At 39.3% G+C, this 23,604-nt stretch overlaps 2 protein-coding genes and 1 non-coding gene across 10 annotated transcripts in view; 2 read left to right on the top strand and 1 right to left on the bottom strand.

Moving 5' to 3' along the window:
• BNIP2 (BCL2 interacting protein 2) overlaps positions 1–23,604 on the top strand; it is a 2,487,402-nt gene that overhangs the window by 823,924 nt on the left and 1,639,874 nt on the right. The window lies entirely within an intron of this gene.
• Positions 1–23,604, top strand: part of MRPL13 (mitochondrial ribosomal protein L13) — a 506,205-nt gene that overhangs the window by 163,752 nt on the left and 318,849 nt on the right. The window lies entirely within an intron of this gene.
• LOC122807306 lies at positions 2,380–2,545 on the bottom strand. The gene has a single exon (XR_006365631.1). It is a non-coding gene; the product is annotated as a U1 spliceosomal RNA (small nuclear RNA).

Here is a 23,604-nt window from a genome sequence, read left to right as displayed (position 1 = left end):
GGTGTATAGACTACCAGCACCAAGTAGATTTATACAGCTAGTATACTTGAAGGTTGCAGACAAGGTAACATGCAGCTTATTGTTTGTGCATCAGTCCAGTTTGTATATCATTATATTAATTTGGAGGGCCACTGTGTTTGACTGATGGAAGACATGATCATATTTGCATATGACCACATCCACAAGGGGGTTGTTCTTTCAGCTACAGTGAACCAAAGATGCATTGCCATAGGTGTAGTGGGTCTTCAGAATTCCAAAACTGCTATCAGCAACTGACTGGTACACAAGGGGCTGCTGTTACAGTAGATTTGGTGTGTCAAGACCTTGCTCATGCAGTGCAACATGTGTGCACTTACAAGGTGATACTGATAGAGCTTCACTGTTTTGCATTGCTTTAGTGATACATGATTACAAAACTCATGAATCATGCTCAGTGCTATATTCTTGTTTGGAAATCTGGTACACAGTAGCCCTTTAAGCTGTGTGCCTTGCTTTTCCGTTTCATAACTAAGAATAGTCTTCTTGTTGGGTTTCTATGCCCCCACCACTACTCCCTGCGCACCATGCCTTTCAGTCTGACCTTCTAATGGGCAAAACAAACTGCTGACCAAAGAAAAAACTGTTGTAAAAAGAAGCAGGTGGAATCTCTCCAGAAACCCTCAGTAAGCCTGTAACAAGTCACTCAAAGCATCAGAAACAAAGAAAATGTTTATTTTTAAGCTCAACACTAGCTTTTTGTCAGTTTGAAAAACCAACTTCCTCAGAACGGATACAACGTCATGACAGTTAACCCCTTATTATATCCCAAGCCTTCCTCTCACATGATCATTAAAAATTATATTAAAATGCAAAAAATGCATTGCTATGTTGAAGGCTATACAAAAACTATAGAATAAAATGTCCTTTATACAATGTAAGTACCCGAATCAACCTAAACTGAAAAGTCAATTGAAATACATTAAAATATAAAACATGCTGTCACAAAACATTTCCTGCACGAAAAGGCCATGTCTAAATTGGCTACGCTAGCTCCACATGGAGACCCCATGGATACACCTATCGTTTGAAGGAAATATCTTTTGTTAAATGTCACGTAATTGCAAGACAAAATAATGTCTAGCAATTCACTAACCAATTGAATCTCCTCAGTTGGAGCTTCCTTAGAAATCATCATGGCTGGAATCCAATCCAAAGCCACTGAATGGGGAATAGAGGAATATAAATCCTCCACATCTATAGTAAAAAAATGACTATCTACAATATAAGGAACTTTATTAACCTTTAATAGAAAAGACCAGGAATCTTTAGATATTTGAGGCTCACTCACCACATATTTCTTCAAGATCGTATCCACCACCTTAGCACTCGCATAGGTGATACTGCCCCTGCACTGACCAGAGGACGCATGGGAGGGTCCACAGCGTTCTTATGGATGGGGTTAACTATCATGACGTTGTATCCATTCTGAGGAAGTTGTTTTTTCAAACTGACGAAAAGCTAGTGTTGAGCTTAAAAATAAATGTTTTCTTTGTTTCTGACACTTTGAGTGACTTGTTACAGGCTTCTGGAGGGTTTCTGGAGAGATTCCACTTGCTTCTTTTTACATGACCTTCTAATGGCATAGCTGTACTACTCTTTTTATAGTTTTTATTTACATAGAAGTCATGAGATTGCTCTTTCAGTCTGGTGGATGTAGAGTCTCTATCTTAAGAGTGTCAGTACCTGAGATGGTAATATGATTGCCAAGTGTCTCATACATTGTAGTCTGAAACGCAAACAATGCCTCCAGTACTATGCACCCAAAAATGTTTTGCGTTATTATACTGAGTACAAAATCCACTGGTTGTGCATCTCCTTAGAGCTCTGTAGATATACTTACCATATCCTCATTTATAAAAGATTCTGCATTATGAAATCTAGAAAAATGGAGAGGAACATGAAATTTCACCACATGTCCAGAGAAGTACATGGTGGCTTTCTTGAGGATAAAGGACCCCAAACTAAAGATTTGTAACTTACATGGTTATATAATTTTAAGGTACTTGCTATTACAGAATCAAAGCTTGAAATAGTATTACATCTGCTTGCTTGCATTAACAATAGTAGATTCATAGGTGTATACTAGGCTGATGACCACAGAGCCTTTATAAGCTTGGCTATGCAACACAACCTAATTGCATCCCATTGTAACATGTTAAGTGGAGGTGGATATTTGACAGCAGGACTAAGTTAGGAGGTTGCTAAAAAGTTATGCGAGAGGGGTATGTTAGTTAGGGAATGTTTACTGCCTGCTTCTGTCTGTAAGAGATACAGGAGGCAGCCTGGAGATGAAATTATGATTTCCCGTCCAGTGGTCAAGGTTACATTTGAATAGGTTTTATGGATGAACAGTGCAACTGCAGTCTCCTACTACCTTATGTAATGCAGTTGAGTTTCCCACATTTGGGGAAATCACAGGAGTCAACCCAGTTCAAGTACAGTTGACTAACCTGGGCCCGGGGAATCCACATTCTTGATTGTGGTATTCCCCTTGCTAGCTAAGTGTTAAGTTTATACTAGGTTATCAGTTTGTAAACTACTACAAACCTAGATAGTAACCAGAGGTCAAAATCAAACCTTGTACCTTTATGTCTGTGAGATAAAGACTTTAACCTTTACACCATCCCAAAATTTTCTTAAGCTCCATAACAGCAGTTTTTAATGGAATAAGAATATATTCCAGCATAGCTCTCTCTCTTGCCAGTAGGCATTTACTAGAACAAATCTACTGTTATTGTCTTTTTTTCTATCAGTATTGGATCCCCTCTAGCAATTAGTATAATTACTCCTATTTTCCTTTGTCCCTGATATTCTGATGCTTATCAGTCCTGAAGTCCTCTCTTTGGCAAATTCACATGCTTATTTCTTTACAAATGTGTATTCTGCAGCATTGCTGTTTGCAGTCTGCATTTTTTATTATAATTCAGTAGTCTTTTCTTTTTGCTTATGCCCATAAAGCCATTTGATTTCTAAGATAATATGGATAGTGTAGCCATTTTGATAAAAAGCTGTTTGCACTTATTATTCATGTCCATTTTTTTGAATGTGTAGTTCTAACTTTCCTTTCAAATGTACATACTAAAGTTTGGCAGGCTGATCTTTCATACAGTTGTTTCTTCTCATCTCCTTTCCAGTCTGTATCAAGACTTTTTGTTTTAATGAAAGCAGTCAAACAGAAGCTAAATACATTTTCAAAGCATCACATCCCCTACTAACTTAGAACAAATCCACAAACTATCTGCATCTTTAAAAAAAATTAAGTTTAACTTTCCATATAAGAGCAATTGCCCCAAATCGGCAACCTCAGCCATTACCTAACATAAAATTATGGTTACTCATGCCAAAGTGCATTCTAAAGCTTGTTTTCCTACTTACACTGATTGCTGTCTGTTAATTTCTTAGCCCTATTCCTTTACCAGATATAAAAAAGAACATGTATGCTTTCAGCAAACATTAACTTTAACTCCAAGAAAAAGTGCACTGGCTATCTTTAAATAAAACCAAATTGTGCATAGTTCTGTTAAATGCATTACAGTATTCATACTGATACAGAATAATTTCAAAGTTTATTTTTCACTAATTTGATTGCCATTGTACCTTTAGGTTTTGAATTTCCCTCAACAAAGAGTACTCATAACTCTGCAGATTAATTGCTTGCATCTGCAGTCAGCTCAGCTCGTTTCCATGTAAAAGTAGTCCGAATGAATCTTTGTAAATTTCACTTAGAACAGAATGTACAGCTGCCTCAGCAGTAGACTTCGTTATTCCCACTGAACATTTGCTAATGAAAAAAGCTAATATTTTACATACTAATTCTTAATTATAATTGCATATGATACCATAATAATCAACCAGGATAGAGGATAGAATGGAATATAGCAATCCTAATAAGAAAGGATGCAAATTTGTCACTAACAATAATACACAAAAGTACCACCAGCACCGGTAGAAATCTAAATGAGTTGATGTCCTTCTATATCACTGTTGCAGTATTCTTCACAGTAGGGATCTCCTGCCAAGGATAGCCCATTCCGATGCCAGTATACCAAAGCCTTTAGATCTTGTATGTGCCATATGTCACATGTATACTCCCTGTACAGGATGTAGGACATAACGGTGATGTATAGAAGCAGTTACCCAGAACTTCTTTGAAGACAGTCTAAATGCCATCATTGCTCATCAGCCTGAATGCCCTTTTGCTGTGCTGAATATCGGGTCTATGTTACGTTATTGAAAACCAAAGTCAGCAAATACCTGTTTACATACCAATAAACATTGAACTGTCATTTCCGTGAATGGCCACTACACAAATTTTTTTCCTAGGGGAAAAACGCTTGGTCATCATTGTGAATTTGCCCTTTTCCCCACTATAGTGCGATCTCGGAGTTGGTATATTTATTTGGGAGAGTGTGGAGGCAAACCCCCCTCCACTCTGACAGGTTTGGAATACTGTCTCGTTTCTGCTTGGCCAAGCAATTTTTCCCCCTAGGAAAAAATTTGCTGCAGTGGCTGTCCGCGGAAATGACAGTTCCCTGTTTATTAGTTGCCATTCGCTGACTTGGGTTTTCGATGTTATAATATAGACCCCTGAGTAAATAGCCATCATATAAGTGCCCTGTTGGGGTATTTTTTCTTTTGTTCTTGTTCTCTTTTGGTTGCCTATAGTTCATGTCACCCAACAAGGGAAAATGTCAGTGTGGGAGGCAGATTCCCCATAAGGATCAGCACGATCAGTGTCTTTGTCTGGGTGCTTCTCACGACCATATGTCCTGTAACATTTGTTAAGCATTTGTGCCTAAGTCTGTTAGAAGCATGTTGTCTTCCATGGCCATCTATCTCGAGAACTAGATGCTTAAACTGTTGGCCAAGGATAGCATGGCAGAATCTTCTAACCATGAGGTACCATTAATTAAGAAGAAGGACAAAAAAAGTCTGCCAGATTCTTTGGCTGTCCAGCCTCTACCTATTGCGCCTCTAGAAGTGGGTGATAGCTTTGTAGGCAGTCTGGTGTCTGCATAGGCTTCCTCTGCAGTGACCCCATTGAAGGCCGGCATGGATCTATCCTTTTACATGTCCTAAGAGGTTTTGCAGATGTTTGTTCTAGACATTGAGGGGGAACTAGAGGGATTCTGCAGATTCCGGTCAGGGAAGAGGTTCTGGGTACTCGTATTGAATCTTGTTTAGGGTCAGAACCTCTTGTGTTTGTTGGGGTAGACTTCCCTACCAAGAAAAAGCAGAAGACTAAACATACTACTTTACACCCTAAAGATTCTCAGAGGGAATGGCAAGAGTTTACTCAGGACCTGTTTAATGCTATAATGGCCCTGAAGCTTCTCCAAGGGGTTTCTGTGATTACCCCCCTGGACTTCAACTCTTTCCAAACTGACTAGGGAAACTGATTCCTCAGATAAGGGTTCAGAGTCTGATGATGGGTCCTTGTTTTACTGTTCCCAGATGCCTTCACCTTTTGGCTTCTGGTTCGGATGAAGAACAGTCTGTTAGTCCTGAATCTCCTTTAGAGGCGTTGTCTTTTGCAGACACTATCCCTAGAGTGATGGAATATTTTTAGTGAGATTCTTCTCAAGTATCTGATATCAAGAAAAGGAATTAAGAGTTGCTAAGGTGGACACTCCCAAGTCTTCTGCAGTATCTCCTGTGTTGGTTGCTTTGTTAGACACCTTTATAGCTGCTTCTCAGTCTCCTGATTCTCAGCCTCCTGCTCCAAAGAAATCTGACCGTTTCTGTAAGGATCCTGAGGCATGTCAGTTGTTATGTAGGTGTGTTTCTGCTGACCCTGCTGGGATGTTAGTTTTCATTGACAAGTCTTCTAAACTTTGACCTCTTCTAAGCTTTTGCCTTCAGATAAGGACAGTAGGGCAATGGAGAAAATTGGTAAGAAGGTTTACACTGCTTTTACTTTGGCCTTTCTAGGCATCAATTACCAGACTCATTTCCAGATATGGTCTGGCCTTGATTGCCTGGGCTTGTCAGGTTCTTTCTGACCTCCTTTATACTGAAACAAAATCTTCTGCTCTTTCTGTTTAAGGTTCTACCTTGTCAGGTGGATCATTATTCTATCCAGTGTAGCTGTGATGCTGCTGATGCCTTTTCTAGAGTTGCTGTCTTTGGGTCTGTTATGAGGTTTTATTGTTGGCTTTGCTTTCAGTCATTATGTGAAAACATTGAGGCCAAGTCTTGGATGCTGCTTTGAATAATAGAAATCTCCTTGAGACTGCTGCTGCTTGATATATTTAAGTCTCATCAGGAAAAAGGTGAAGCTTTGCAGTACCTTAAACATATTTTTGTGTCCCCTATCCCTAAGTTCCAGAGGAACTATCCTACTAAGTCTGATTTTGTTCTTAGGCAGCCTTGTTAGGCCACTAAAAATATGAAGAGTGGTAGGCGAGTTCATCCTGCTAATTATTCTCAGGCTGCGGTGGTTTAGAGGCCTCCTTTAGTTGAAAAGCCTGCCTGTCTTTGACATTTTGCTCCCTCCTACCCCTTCAGCCAGTTTCCCTTTGTCCCCTCAGCTTGCCCTCTGTCTTCCAAACTGGCAACTCATCACTTCAGATTCCTGGGCTCTGTGTGTCATCTGTCAGGGTAACTTCATGGTGTGCAAGTCTCTGTCTCTCTCTCTCCTTTTTCAGGGATTTCCCAACCTTCTCCAGAACAACTTCCTCATTTCTCAGAGGTTCTTGGGTCCCTGGTGGATAGGGGAACTGTAGAAATGGGATTTTGCTCTAGGATGTTCCTGGTTCCTCGAAAGGAGGGCACTTGGAGTCCTATTCTGGATCTCTCCTTACTCAACACCTTTCTCAAGATGCAGAAAAAATGCAAACCTATCCCTCAAAGGTGACTCCAAATAAGGAAATACAGCAGAAATGAAAAAATTGAAGTCAAACCACCACATATAGATCCACACTTTTATTATTAAAACGAAATGAGCGCTTTCGCGTGCATCCAGAAAGGCACGCTTCTTCAGATTCATTATACAAGTGCTCTTAATATCCTTTTATATTAGTCCCAATCAAATTAAAACCTTTGATCATTCAATTAATTCAAATAAAAACCAATTAAATAGTTTAATTAAATCGGCAGCCTACCATAGCATTATCTATTCATAATGGGTTGTAAACCGTTTTGATAAAACATTTTATAAAGTTCTCTCTGTTTGGAGGGCAATACCATTAAAATGACATGGATTAGTTTTTAACTAAAGACATAAATATACATAATAATAATATATTAATAAATTGATAATGCAATTTTCATGACATTTAACTGACAGATTCTATATCTCACTGACCAACAAATACATATGTAAATATTTAGCAATGCATAAGTCATATTTATATTGTGATATATGTATCATGGCTGCTCAAATATAAAAATGTATATCAAGTATAGAAATAGTAAAAATAAAGATTTCTATGTATCATATCAACAGGATTATAATATGGCTTCATAGATTAACATAATAAATAAATAAATAAACATCAGATCAAGTATATAAAAATCAGATCAAGTATATAAAAAATATATATTATAATATATATGAACATGTATATGAGAATGTATACAAATAGATAAATAAATAAATAAATACATGAATATGTATATAAAATAAATAATATGAGTCCATGTATAAATTTAAGACTTTTAAAATGTCTTATATTTCATTTGTATTTCCGTTTCTTTAAAATAGATCTGATACTAATATATGTGTTTAAACCTGGATAATATTGAGCTCTAAATTTTAGTATCCAGCTTAATTCCAAACTTTCTAAATCATTAAAATTGTCCCCTTTTCTCATATTTAGCTCCCTTTTTTGTAGTATCCTAAAACTAAAGATGTGTTCAGGATTCTCCAATATATGTTTAGCAAGGGCATTTTTAGGGTCTGCCTTCTTAATGGCATAGATATGTTCCTGTATCCTATCTCTTAGTCGCCTCGTAGTCATGCCTATGTAGAATACTGAACATAATTCACAGTTTGCGAGATAGATGACATTTACATCCTCACAAGAAGCTGTGAATCTAGGTTCAAATTTGTAAAGTATTTGTAAAGTAATTCAGGATGTATAAATGATGTCTCTTTAGATATCCATTGACAGGAATTACATCTTCCACAGGCATGTATTCCCTTTTCTTTTTTGTTTGTATGGATTCCAATGGATAGTGTTGGCTTTTTTTCAATACATAATATCCTTTTTAAGTTCTTCATGTTCTTATATGTAAAAGTTGGTCTTATACCAATCAGTAGTTTAATTTCTTCATCTGTGGTTAAAATATGCCAATTCTTGTTAATTATACTTACTATATGTTTATTATCACTGCTGTGACTAGTTTGGAAAGATATTCTGTGTACATCATATTGATGATAATAGTGTTTAGATGAAATCTGATAGGTGTATTGAATTTCGGTATTTTCATTCATAAAAGTATCCTTTATTCTGTCTATCATTTCTGGGTCATAGCCCCTATGTAGAAATAATTTCTCCAACTTATTGAATTCCTTGTTTCGTTCATCTGTTTCCTGACATATTATCTTAATCCTCATATATTGCCCCTTGACAATATTCTTAAATATAAATCTGGGATGCATGCTGTTATATTGCAACAATGTATTCTTCCAGCATGTCTTTCTAAATAGTGATGTTGTAAGTCCACCTTTTCCATCCTTTCTAATATTCAAATCTAAGAAATTAATCTCAGTTAGAGAATATTCAATTGAGAATCTTAGGAAATCTGTGGTGTGTTCTAATTCCGATATAAAAATTTTTAACTCATTAATATTGCCATCCCATATCAGTATTATATCATCTACAAATCTATAATATAGGAGGACTTTATGAAAGGCCCAATGAGAGAATAAACAAGAAGTTTCCCAGTTATGTACTTCTAGATTAGCATAAGTGTTTGCGCAGGGGGTGCCCATGGCCACCCCCCACTGTTGAATATAAAATGAATCATTAAAAGTTAGAGCATTATTAGTCAGTACTAATTCTAATAGTGCATTCAACAGGATCTGTTCATTATTGTTGTATTTCTGACTTTGATTCAATAAATTCCTAATAGCCTCCAATCCGTAGGAGTTTGGAATTGCAGTGAAAAGATTCTTCACATCAAGGGTGACTAAGAGATGTGAATCAGATATATTACTTCCCAGATCCTTTATATTATCTATAAGTTGCAGGGAATCCCTCAGGATAGTGGGAATAGTGGAGACAAGAGGTTTTAATCTTTTCTCAATGAATATGGATATATTTTCAGTGACCCAATTATGACCTACCACTATAGGTCGAAAAGGTGGAGGTAAAGTGCCCTTGTGCATTTTGGGGAGACCTTTAATATATGGTATGGTGGGATGTTCAAATAACAAAAATAAATAGAATTCATAATTAATTTGCCTACATATCATTAGTTCATATAGTTCCTGATGTACTTGATATACCATTTTCTCTACTATTTTCAAATCTATCAGCTTATATGTGACATTATCTTGCAACATTAAATTCATATACTCTATATACTCCTTAGTATTCATCAGCACTAGGCCACCTCCTTTATCAGCTGGCCTAATGGTAACATTCACATTTTTCACTAATCCATTTATAGATGCCCATTCCTCTTTAGTAACATTATAAAAATTCGAAGAAGAATTATTACTCTGATTCATATAATAACTATACAGATCTGTCTCACTAATAAAGCCGTAATAAAGCATTCAATAAGTGGATGCATTGCAGGTGTAAATATACTTTTTCTTTTAAAACATTCAGATTTCATATCATTATTAATGTCTGTATTATGTTGCCCTTTTTTAAAAAAAACAATTTTAATGCTAAGTTATGGGCAAATGCTCTTATATCAATCAAAACGTCTGATAAGATGCTGACCTGCGCAGGAATAAACGGTAGGCCTTTGTTCAATATATTGTAGTCAGTGTCTGTGAGTACAAGTTCTGATAAGTTAAAAACTAAATTATTTAATCCCTCTGTCGGCCTCTCTTGATGTACGATTCTCCTGATAATTTTCTCTTTCCTCTTCCTCGACTCAGCGACCTTCCTCTTGAATTTCTCCGCAGACGTACCGGTAGCGGTAAAAAAGACTCAATATTAGTTTGTTGAGTCTTCGGTTTTGCTCCCAAATTAAGTGGTTGGTTCATGGCCATTTGATTCGGTGGTGGAGTATTTGAAAGTTCTGATGTCATACGTATTCGGCTCCTAGAGGCTGTCGATGCTGCGTTATCCAACGCAAAAGCGTCAATTAAAGGGGAAATGTCTGGTGTGGCTGTGGCGATACCTCTATCAGTGTCATTGAAAGAGGGAATGGTTTCAACCCTATGTGTTTCTTGTCGCCGATGGATCTTGGGCCAAACAAATACCTGGCTATTTTGAAAGTCACAATGGTCTCTCTGGAGTTTCCGTAGTTTAACTTGTTGTAATCTTTCACCATAGGCATCAACCTGACATATGAGATTCTCTAGTCTACTACAAAACATGTCCCCTTTAAATTTGTTAGTAATCTCTTTATACATGATGTCAGTCTTTATCGATAGTTCATTCTCTATCGGTGAGAAATATTCAATTAATAATTTAATATAATTGAAGCTGAGGTCTAGATTTAACTTTTGCCAGTTTTTTAGGAGCTCCGGATAACTGTTCCCATAAGAGGGCATACATAAAACCCTCATCCCTCTCGGAACCACCTTGAAGTGGAGACGTGCTTCAAGGTGCCGGCGCTGCCATATTAGCTGGAACAATTTATATAAGTTATTCTCCAATTCTCTGTAGAGTGAGTTAAATTCAGACAGCATATTCACAGTACCTGATTCAATGGAGCTGCCGGTGGCAGATAGCTCCATGTTGAGAAGCGGATTGCTTCTCTGTTCAATTAGGTTGTTCCATCTATGGTTAGAGAGACTTTTCTCCGGGATGTAGTCAAGTTCCAGCGATGTTCCTTCCATCGTGTAGGGACAAGCACCAAGCAAACAGGATGAATGGAAATGCAGAAAAGATGCAAACCTATCCCTCAAAGGTGACTCCAAATAAGGAAATACAGCAGAAATGAAAAAGTTGAAGTCAAACCACCACGTATAGATCCACACTTTTATTATTAAAACGAAATGAGCACTTTCGCGTGCATCCAGAAAGACACGCTTCTTCAGATTCATTATACAAGTGCTCTTAATATCCTTTTATATTAGTCCCAATCAAATTAAAACCTTTGATCATTCAATTAATTCAAATAAAAACCAATTAAATAGTTTAATTAAATCAGCAGCCTACCATAGCATTATCTATTCATAATGGGTTGTAAACCGTTTTGACAAAACATTTTATAAAGTTCTCTCTGTTTGGAGGGCAATACTATTAAAATGACATGGATTAGTTTTTAACTAAAGACATAAATATACATAATAATAATATATTAATAAATTGATAATGCAATTTTCATGACATTTAACTGACAGATTCTATATCTCACTAACCAACAAATACATATGTAAATATTTAGCAATTCATAAGTCATATTTATATTGTGATATATATATCATGGCTGTATTGGTCAAAAATCTATATCTCAAATATAAAAATGTATATCAAGTATAGAAATAGTAAAAATAAAGATGCTGCTTTGAATAATAGAAATCTCCTTGAGACTGCTGCTGCTTGATATATTTAAGTCTCATCAGGAAAAAGGTGAAGCTTTGCAGCACCTTAAACATATTTTTGTGTCCCCTATCCCTAAGTTCCAGAGGAACTATCCTACTAAGTCTGATTTTGTTCTTAGGCAGCCTTGTTAGGCCACTAAAAATATGAAGAGTGGTAGGCGAGTTCATCCTGCTAATTATTCTCAGGCTGCGGTGGTTTAGAGGCCTCCTTTAGTTGAAAAGCCTGCCTGTCTTTGACATTTTGCTCCCCCCTACCCCTTCAGCCAGTTTCCCTTTGTCCCCTCAGCTTGCCCTCTGTCTTCCAAACTGACAACTCATCACTTCATATTCCTGGGTTCTGTGTGTCATCTGTCAGGGTAACTTCATGGTGTGCAAGTCTCTGTCTCTCTCTCCTTTTTCAGGGATTTCCCAACCTTTTCCAGAACAGCTTCCTCATTTCTCAGAGGTTCTTGGGTTCCTGGTGGATAAGGGAACTGTAGAAATGGGATTTTGCTCTAGGATGTTCCTGGTTCCTCGAAAGGAGGGCACTTGGAGTCCTATTCTGGATCTCTCCTTACTCAACACCTTTCTCAAGATTCTTTCTTTTTGGAAGCTTACTATTTAAACTTGTTTTTTCTGGTGTCATCATATCTGAAGTATGCTTACTTTCATATTCATATTCACCCTCTTTTCAGGCAGTTTCTACGTTTCTTCCTCTCATTTTCAGTTGCACAAAGTCTTACCTTCTCTTCAGCCTGGCTCTGTATTCCTGGGACTAGATCTGTCAGTTAACTCTTCAAGCAGTGTATATTCCTTCAGAGCACAAGCTAATAGCGACACTTGTTTTGAGCAGATCCAAAACACAGTCTTACGAATGGATGCTTCACAAAGACATGTTTCTGGATATAGTCTATCAGTGGGGTATTCTTAGGTAGATCTTTTTGCCTCCCATCTGAACAGATGGCTCCCTCTTTTCTGCTGCAGAGTGCCATATCATCTGGCATTGAAGACGGACTCCCTTTCTTTTCCTTGGAAGGGAATGTTTATGCCTTCCATCCCCTTCTCGTATTTCCAAAAGTCCTACAGAAGATTCAGCTGGACCCCCCAAAAACTTTGCTAGTGACTCCTTTTTGGCCAAGACAGAACTGTTTCTCCTCTTAATGCATCTGGCCTGAGGCAATCACCACAAGCTACCTCACTAGCTGGACCTCCTCACACAGAACAAGGGGTCACTCATGCATCCTTACTTGTCCACTCTTCAGTTCACACTGTGGGTGATAGGGTTTTGATCCCATTTAGGCACCCCTTTTCTGACGACGAGCTCAGGGTTTTAGAGAGCAAGAGAACCTGCAAACCAGAAAGTCTTGTATGTCCAGGTGGAAGAGATTTTCTGTCTGGTGCCATGCACGTAACCATGACCCTTTTTCGGTGGGGGTCCCTTTCGTTCTCTTCTCTTTGTGTGAGTTGTGCCAGTCTGTCTTGGCCTATTCTTTTTCTGTGGCTCATTTCTCAGCTATTTCTGCCTGTCTCTCCTTGAATCCTCATTTGGATTCTCAATTTGAGGTCCAACATTTTCTTAAAGGTGTCATGTAGCTTAGGCTCCCAAGGAAGACTATTTCACCCCCCTTGCGACCTTAATTTTGTTGTAGAAAAATAGACCCAGGCACCCTTTAAGCCTCCAGGTTCAGCTTCTCTGCAAGATTGTACATGGAAGACTGTCGTATTGCTTGTTCTTACTTCTGCTCAGAGGGGGTTTCTGAGCTTCAGGCCCTTATGGACATCCCTCTTTTTTTGTTTTTTTTTTCACAGAGACAGGGTGTCCCTTCATAGTAATTCTTTTATGCCCAAGGTGGGTGGTTAACGGGTTGTCTTTGACTCAAGCAGTACAACTCCCTCCATTTTTTTCCTTCTCCCCAGTCTGCTAGAGAGAGGGATTTATATACCTTGGATTTGCACAGACCAGCTTGGGTACTATTTGGATAAAACTCCATTCATAATTCTGATATTTTATTTCTTTTTTTTATCTCAGGACAGAGGGTTTGTCTGTTTTCAAGCAAACCATCTCCTCCTGGATATCCAAGGCCATTTTCTTTTGTTATTCTTTTCATGGCAAACATCTTTCTACTTCTGTTAGAGCCTACTATGGCTGTTCCCTCTTCTGGTGCTTTCATCAAGGGGTTGAACACTAATTTCTTACCTGAAGCTGCTAGTTGGTCTTCAGTGCATACTTTGTACTAAGCATTATACACTGGGTATGGTTTCTAGGGCCAGAGCATGTCTTGCTAAAGCCATTCTGCATGTGTTTGTTGAGGGCTCTTCTCAGCCTTTTTCTTGAGGTTTTGTACTCTCCTTACAGTGAAGAACACTGCAACACTGATATAGAAGGACATAGTACAGTTGTGCAAAATCTTACCATAACAGTAGATGTCCTCTTCACTGCCCCCTCCATCCCCCTTTTTCTTTTGGGCTTTGTTTTGGTTTCCTTCCTGGCCGAGGGTCCTCCTTTTCTATCTGCATTTTCTTCTTATGGATATGCATAGCCTCTTTTGGCCTATAGACACTGTTCTGGGTAACTGCGTCTGAGTGTCACCTTTATGCCTTATGTGCTGTACGGGGAGCATGTGAGTGACGTACGGGCATACAAGATCTAAAGGTTTTGTTATACTGGCTGGTCATTGACCTATCCTTGGCAGGTGATCCCTACAGTGAAGAATACTGCAACAGTGTAGAGAAGGACAGCTACTGTTACTGTAAGATTTTACACAACTGTAATTTTTTACAAATTCATGTAAGATGCCAAATAAATTCCTCATAACAATGTTTTTTGTGCTTCCTCTCTCTTCAGTGTAACTGATAAACTTGATCAGTAACTGAAAATCTGAAGTTCAGTCAAAGCAGGAAGTTAATTGTTCTCCACAGTCTTACTTTTGAGTGTTAATATGGTGTGCAAAACCCTTCTAAAAAGGTACTTCAGTGCCACACAATTAATAACTGAAACAATAAAAACAAAACTTAATGCAGGCTTCAGTTTAAGTCCTTGACTTGCATATAACAAATGCAGTATGTAAAGCAGTATAAACTCCACTTTTGCAGTCATTCTCAGTGACCACTGCACAGTTATTTCTATGTGGTCATTTAAAATTAACAAATCAGCAACCATTCTTATCCCTCCATGTTGCTGAGTCAGCTGATTCCATGCTTCCTACAGAACTTCGGAGTTTTAACTAGGCCATTCTTAATAATTGTGATATGTCTACTTTTGCAACATCAGAATTTTGTAGCTTATGTACCCCATTCAAGATTGGCTTTTCCAACTAATTCCTAGAGTATCTGGCAAAAGTTCTCATAGTTAACTCCTGGTATCAAAATATTCTAAAGACCAAGGATGATGCTTGGAAAAAATATCAATAAGATCCTGCTAGCCTCACAAACTGCAATATTTACTTAAAGACTATTATTAGAATAAAAACAAATGCTGCTAAGTCAGTAAATGTGCAAGGAATACACACATCTTATTCAAGCCAACATGGCAATGCTTTTGAAGACCAGTCAAACTAAGTTTGTCAGTCATTTCCCAGTAGCCCCACATCTAATACTCTAGTTTACAGTGCACTCAGTATTATCAAAGACTTAGAATGGGATTTATAAAGGTGCAGTGCACACTTGCACAAGGTTTGTGTAGCTTGGCATCTGGGTCTTCTTGTATTTGTCAGTTTATTTCTCTGACTACTTCTAAGCTAGTATCCGAGGTCTCTAAATAAAAAAAATGAATTGAATGGAAATTCAGGGTAGTTATTCCAACACTCACTGATGTAAACGTATACAAGGACTGGCTGGACCTTGCAGACTGTTGCAAGAGCAATGCCATCAAACTAAATTCCAAGAAATGCAATGTAGTCCACTTTGTTAAAATAAATAATTCCTCATTAACTACGTAGGTGGTGATACTCTTTAAAAGTGAGCCATCTTTGGAGATCTGAGCACTGTTATGGATGATGTCTCCTTATCAACCGATCATCGTGGCTTTACTTTCATTGGAAAATCCTTCTGTCTTGGCAACTAATAACCAAGGTCATCTCATCTAGAACCAAACATGTCTTCCACTATACTCCTGTATTACCTGCCCCCTTCAGTATGTATTTATTGAAAACTGGCAGTCAATTGAACAGATCCCTAAGGTTTGTAAACCAAAAGAGTTGCAGGCCTCAGGTCCCTTAGTTATCCAGACTAGTTGGCAGTCCTTTTTGTGTGTTATGTTTCCTGTAGAGTTGTCTCCTTTGATTTATGTTTGCCTTTTTCATCCATGAAAGCCCTTGACCTACTGTGTCTTTGAGGTTAAGGACCTTTCTATGTACGTATGAGGAACTATTAGTTTTACAATCAGCAAGTTAATAGGAGATTTTGGCATGGCATTTCTTACCCAGTGCATTTTCCACCCTGGAAATAAACTAGCTCTGCATATTAAGCAAAGTAGCAACCTATGCTATTGGATGGACACACTAAAATTCTTCCGTGTATGTTTTGTATGAATGTGCTTGAAGCAGGAAGTATGTCTTGATGTTGGATGCACTGGACTAAGTTGCTAATGGTCTGCATCTAATTGTCTAATATCTGCCTATGAACCTAGACACTAATTACATCTCTAAAGTGAGACATGCAGTTCTCCCATGCAGGTAGCTGCACTTTAACCTGCGTAGATGAGCAGTGCATTTTATGCACAAGGGGACTCTTCCTCGTATTGAAAACTGTGCACGGGAAAAAAATGTGGCCATCTGCTACTGTGCATGGATCTCGTAAAAGGTAAAAATAAAACTCTGCAGACTGTTGCATCTCAGAATAAAGTGGTATATAGAGACGCAAGGCAGAGCATACTTGCATGTCCTCCCACAGGACTGCACAAAGAAAAACATAAGGATATGTAGCTGTACAGTAATTTCAACTGCAGTGCTATGGTATCTGCCATCCATCAGATACATAAAAATGGAGGAAATGAGTATAGATAAAGGTAGAAAAAGGGGAAAGCATCCAGCAAGGGAACACAGAAGGACAGCATGAGTGTGTGTAGGTTGGGGGGGAGCAGGGCATCGATTCTTTTTGAGGGGGTTAGAGTCCACTTCTCTTTATATAGAGAACAAGGAAGAGGAGGGATTAATGGTAGGAATAGAAAGCTGGGAAATATAGAGTAGAGCAGTATACAGGGGTAAACAGACAGGCACAGAACAGCACAGACAAACAGGAGTGGATGCACACACACTAGGATGGGGGTATGAGACGAACAGAGATGGACAGCAGACAATTGATGGTTAGAATTGGATAATACTTGGGGTATGGGGCTTGACAAAAGAGGACATTACCATCACCAGTTGATGAATCAAGGTGGTTGTTGATAGTGGATCACATCATCTTACTGTGACCACTGGTCTGGCCTGGCCTGCTTAGTGAGCTGCATGTGCTTCAGAAGGCTCTCCATTCTGGTCATGTTCCAGCCCACTGCTGTTTAGACTGCAGATGCCACCACCTGCTCAAGTTGTTGCTGGTCCATTTTTGTAGTGGGATCAGGCTATCTGACTGTGATATGTTAATCTCCACTCCATCTAGGCACTCTCTAGCCTTATCATCTTTCCAACTTATAGCCTCAACAGGGATGGGCTGCAGTTGAGCTGCCTGCTGGAGCACATCTGTCTTCTGGGCCTGCAGGAAGGAGAGAGAGTAGGAGGTTTGCCATAAATGAACCTGTCCTACCATTGGAATGATATATGTGGCATAAGTCAGTATTTATCAGTAGAACTAATCATGACTGGCTGCTAGCCTCCTGCCTGTTGCATTAGGCAGTTCAGTTCATTCTTATTTCTGCTTATGCTGAAAGAAAGAATCACATCAGAGAACCCTGATCAGGTGTCTGGTAAATGACAGAACAATCCCATGCATGTATACCATTAGTTGTTTGTCTTTTGCAGTAGGCAGGTGCATAGGTTAATATACCTACACTGAAATATGGCCCAGGTAAATGCAGGGATATACCAGGTAGCATGCAGGAAGCCTATGATGGTTCAGCATGACCGCACTACATAACACATCTCTGCAGGACCTTATAATAAATGTAGTTGGCATATTGTACTACATGCTGCCACAACTTTCATTTGTCATAAATACACCACACAACAGCCCACATATATTCATTATGCTGTCTAAGACAAAGCACTGGCAGTAGCATGAAGAGTTCCCTGAAGATGTAAACAAGAGAAAATAAAAGTACAGTGCAGCTCACTTAGAATAATATTTTGGGTGTTCTTGCCTAACCTCTGCTTCTGTGCATAGAGGTCATCAGGGCAGTGGCACTGCAGGTCCTTCTGCTGATACTTGCTCTACTCCTCCAACTTGATAATACCAATGGCTGTCATAACTGGTGTCAGCTTTCTGGAATTTACCATCACAGGAACCCAGTAGCTACTGCCTTAACGAGCAATGAAGGTAACAGAGCCTGTTCTTGATCTCCTTCATGCACCTAGCAGGCACTATCCTCCAGGCACTTGTTGAAATAGCCAGTGTCACATGTATATTTCAGAAAATGGTGTTGGGTACTCCTAAGGAATAAAACAGTAGCTTCTGAATCGAGCATAAACATGATTTCTAAATCATACCTCCCCCACATCTGACCTTTTTGACTGTAGTATAGTAAACCTAGGTCACCCTTGCATCTGTAGCTGTCATCCTACCAGTCTTAGCAATATACAGTTTAAGTAGCTTTCTGTTCTGTTCACAGGTTTCTGTATGTTTGTCAGTCCTTTGATGTAAACCTCATCCTCCAGTGTCAGTGCTGTTGAAAATGGTATCTCACTACTGGCAGTTATGATCCCATGATTGATGCTTGTTGGGGACAGGGGAATGTTGTCCAGCCTCTGCTGACCCAGGTGTAGCAGGCAGTGGTCCATGACATCAGCATTGTGGATTGGCAAAACTGTACACTACAGCAGTGTCATAAGCATGTCACTGACATTGTGTCATGTCAAGATAAAGGCACATTCCATGCCATGTGAGATGTCAGCCATTGAGGACGCACCCAGGTGTAGGACTGGATACTAGCATCATAATGGACTAACCCCTACACATCTTGGTAGTCAGTGCACCAGATTAGCAACATTTACAGCAGATTTCTTTACAGCAGCAATGCACATATAGACTGGAGGCTGACCACATCATACATTTATCTTTCATCTTAGGAACATCAGATATCCAACCACCTCAAGACAGCAACAGAGGTAGGTTGGGATTGTATGGCACTTCTTGCATGGACACCATTGGTGTGCATGGCCACAGTTGTAACACAGATATTCATGCTCAGTTTGGTCTGCCTTTTGTGTATTCATATATTGTCTTTTGTAAAAAGGAAGTACTCCCAATGCAGACAGAATTTGTCTACTGAATATGTCTACACCAGATAAGTAAATCTCTATCTGGTAACAGTTAACTCTTCTGTTTTAACTGTAAGGAAATTATTTTGTTTCTTATCAAATTCAGCTTTGTTGAAACTAGCCAAGTAGGACCCAGCAGTAAACACATGTCTGTAGTGGGATTGTGGCTTGTGCTTTTCAGGCCTGGGTGTCTAGTTTGATCTGGTTTGTTGCAGATCTATTTATTGATTGGATTGCTCCTAGTTCCTTAATTCAGTGATAGCAGTACACATTTTAGCAATCCTCCTCGTGTTTTTATATTGAGAAGACTGGGATATTCTATCTAGTGGCAGTAGGTGGTGGTGTGGACTGGTCTGTCTGGGAAACACCTGGAAAATTGCTAGTGTAGTTGTTGTATTGGTCAGAAGGCTTATTAGCTAGTTGTCTGTATTTTCAGTACTAGTGTAAATTTTTCACATTTACGTGGCTGTTGGCTCATTTCCTCAAGAGCCCAACAACGCTTGATGTCTTTGCATGTGCCTCTGAAGAGAGTTTGTAACATTTTGTGCCATCCAGGCAAAAGCTAAGTAGTTGAAATTATAAATCAAACTTAAAGGTAATTTAAGTGATTGACTGTTTGCTAGACTTATTGTGCATTTATTGGCATTTATAGCTGGAATTGGTGCATTTGCTTGAACTGTTTTTCGCTGTCTGTCTGTATGCTCCAAGATCACCTTATCTAACTTGTTTGTTAGTACTTGTGGCAGCCGTGCACTTCCTTCTTATGTTTTTTTACATTAAGAGGATGGGCATATTCCATCTGGTGACAGTAGGTGGTAGCCTTGTTTATGTGGGTTGGGAAACACTTTGGAAAGCTGCTAGTGTAGTTTTATTGGTCAGAAAGCTTAGTAGCCAGTTTTCAGTGCATGTATAAATTTGGCTGATTTGCTCACCACTGCGTTTAGCAGTGATGTGTTACATACGCAAGCACTTACATTTTCCATATAAAGTCACTTCCGAAATTGCACCCAGTAACCTGATGAGTGCAGAGCAAATACTTTGCACATTAGGGAGCATAGAGCAGCTAGCTTAAGTATTGAGGAGCACTGCCCCCTAAATTCAGTATTGTATAAGTCGAGCCTAGTCTATAGTCCCAAAAGCACCACTAGTTAGCCCACTATTAACCCCTCATGCACCACACCCTTGTAGCTCACCTAATAGTGTTCCAGACTCCATTGATGTGCACATTCACAATTTTTCCACAACCAGTTTTGGTAATTTTTGCATCTTGAGACAATGTAGTAATTGTCTCATGTACACTGACAACCAGCTAATCCTTAATGAAACCAGTACAGATCTGCTGTATCCAGGACTGTTTGTAAGCTCCTGAGCCCCCCAAGCCGTTCTGTGTTGGAGGGAAGCCTTCTAGCTTATCAGTGGGAGTGGTAAGCACTAGGTAACCTATCTACCACATGAGGAGTGGTTTCCGGCCCAGAAATTGTAGTTATTGGCCATTTGGGCTGTTTTTCCATCTCTCTCAACTTCCTGATTTAAAAGCTTGCATTTGCACTTGTTTCCCCCCTTTCCTGTAACTAGTCTAGTCCAGATACAAATTTGCTGTATCCAGGACTGTTTGTAACCTCCTGAGGCCCCCAAGCCTTTCTGTGTTGGCGGGAAGCCTTCTAGCTTATCAGTGGGAATGGTAAGCACTAGGCAGCCTATCTACCACATAAGAAGTGGTTTGTGGCCCAGAAATTTTATTTATTGGCCGTTTGGGCAGTTTTTCCATCTCTCTCAACTTTCTAATTTAAAAGCCCGCATTTGCACTTGTTCCCCCCCCCCCTTTCCTATAACTAGTCTAGTCCAGCTACAGATTTGCTGTATCCAGGACTTGTTGCAGCTTCTGGGCCCCGCTTCTTCTGTGTTGGAAACCTCTAGCTTATCCCCAATAGTGGAGTAAGCACTAGGTAGTCTATCTACCACAAGAGAAGTGGTTCCTGGCCCAGAAATTGTAGATGTTATGTAGTCCTATCTCGCCTCCATTATTATGTGTAGGTTCGGAGCCGATCCTCAGCTCCGACTCGACCGCTTAGAAAGCCTGAAAACTTCTGATTGACTCATGGTTAGGAGGTATCCCATGATGCATGAGCACATTCCCCAGATCTCGTTTGCCACGTCTTCATTCGGAAGCTTCCTTTGGTTGGCCTTGGCTAAGTGATTCAGTTTATTATAATTACTGATTATTAGGAGTTTTTGCTTCTTACATGAAGTTTTTTCTGATTGCTGACAGTCTTATTGTGGATTACCCGATTTGTGTTTTAACCGGATTTGACTTAGTTGCTGTTTAAAATTTTCTTGGGCCTGTTGGCCATTTGTGTGTAAGTTCCCATGGTGTGTGTTTTTTGACTAGATCGTTTAACTTAGAGGTGCTAGGTTTGTCCCTCTTTTCTTTTCTGTGCCTTAGGTTCATTTTAAGTTAAAGAACCTTGCCAAAACCTTTTTTAATTTTTATTTGTGGGTGTTTGGGGCTTATATCTGCTTAAGTTAGAGGGATCTAGTTCCTCTCCTGTTATTGTGAGTGTGTTGTTTTTCACTACCTGCCATTATGTCCATTTATAATAAATGTAGTTGGCATATTGTACTACATGCTGCCACAACTTTCATCTGTCATAAATACACCACACAACAGCCCACATATATTCATTATGCTGTCTAAGACAAAGCACTGGCAGTAGCATGAAGAGTTCCCTGAAGATGTAAACAAGAGAAAATAAAAGTACAGTGCAGCTCACTTAGAATAATATTTTGGGTGTTCTTGCCTAACCTCTGCTTCTGTGCATAGAGGTCATCAGGGCAGTGGCACTGCAGGTCCTTCTGCTGATACTTGCTCTACTCCACTAACTTGATAATACCAATGGCTGTCATAACTGGTGTCAGCTTTCTGGAATTTACAATCACAGGAACCCAGTAGCTACTGCCTTAACTAGCAATGAAGGTAACAGAGCCTGTTCTTGATCTTCTTCATGCACCTAGCAGGCACTATCCTCCAGGCACTTGTTGAAATAGCCAGTGTCACATGTATATTTCAGAAAATGGTGTTGGGTACTCCTAAGGAATAAAACAGTAGCTTCTGAATCGAGCATAAACATGATTTCTAAATCATACCTCCCCTACATCTGACCTTTTTGACTATAGTATAGTAAACCTAGGTCACCCTTGCATCTGTAGCTGTCATCCTACCAGTCTTAGCAATATACAGTCTAAATAGCTTTCTGTTCTGTTCACAGGTTTCTGTATGTTTGTCAGTCCTTTGCTGTAAACCTCATCCTCCAGTGTCAGTGCTGTTGAAAATGGTATCTCACCACTGGCAGCTATGATCCCATGATTGATGCTTGTTGGGGACAAGGGAATGTTGTCCAGCCTCTGCTGACCCAGGTGTAGCAGGCAGTGGTCCATGACATCAGCATTGTGGATTGGCAGAACTGTACACTACAGCAGTGTCATAAGCATGTCACTGACATTGTGTCATGTCAAGATAAAGGCACATTCCATGCCATGTGAGATGTCAGCCATTGAGGACGCACCCAGGTGTAGGACTGGATACTAGCATCATAATGGACTAACCCCTACACATCTTGGTAGTCAGTGCACCAGATTAGCAACATTTACAGCAGATTTCTTTACAGCAGCAATGCACATATAGACTGGAGGCTGACCACATCATACATTTATCTTTCATCATAGGAACATCAGATATCCAACCACCTCAATACAGCAACAGAGGTAGGTTGGGATTGTATGGTACTTCTTGCATGGACACCATTGGTGTGCATGGCCACAGTTGTAACACAGATATTCATGCTCAGTCTGGTCTGCCTTTTGTGTATTCATATATTGTCTTTTGTAAAAAGGAAGTACTCCCAATGCAGACAGAATTTGTCTACTGAATATGTCTACACCAGATAAGTAAATCTCTATCTGGTAACAGTTAACTTTTCTGTTTTAACTGTAAGCAAATTGTTTTGTTTCTTATCAAATTCAGCTTTGTTGAAACTAGCCAAGTAGGTCCCAGCAGTAAACGCATGTCTGTAGTGGGATTGCGGCTTGTGCTTTTCAGGCCTGGGTGTCTAGTTTGATCTGGTTTGTTGCAGATCTATTTATTGATTGGATTGCTCCTAGTTCCTTAATTCAGTGATAGCAGTACACATTTTAGCAGTCCTCCTCGTGTTTTTATATTGAGAAGACTGGGATATTCTATCTAGTGGGCAGTAGGTGGTGGTGTGGACTGGTCTGTCTGAGTTGGGAAACACCTGGGAAAGTTGCTAGTGTAGTTGTTGTATTGGTCAGAAGGCTTATTAGCTAGTTGTCTGTATTTTCAGTACTAGTGTAAATTTTTCACATTTACGTGGCTGTTGGCTCATTTCCTCAAGAGCCCAACAACACTTGATGTCTTTGCATGTGCCTCTGAAGAGAGTTTGTAACATTTTGTGCCATCCAGGCAAAAGCCAAGTAGTTGAA

This window comes from Protopterus annectens, chromosome 7.part0 (assembly GCF_019279795.1).
Source record: "Protopterus annectens isolate FY-2018-M chromosome 7.part0, PAN1.0, whole genome shotgun sequence".
Taxonomy (NCBI): domain Eukaryota; kingdom Metazoa; phylum Chordata; order Ceratodontiformes; family Protopteridae; genus Protopterus; species Protopterus annectens.
The sequence above is the reverse complement of the archived record's forward strand: the minus strand, read 5'-3'. Positions and strand labels throughout refer to the sequence as shown.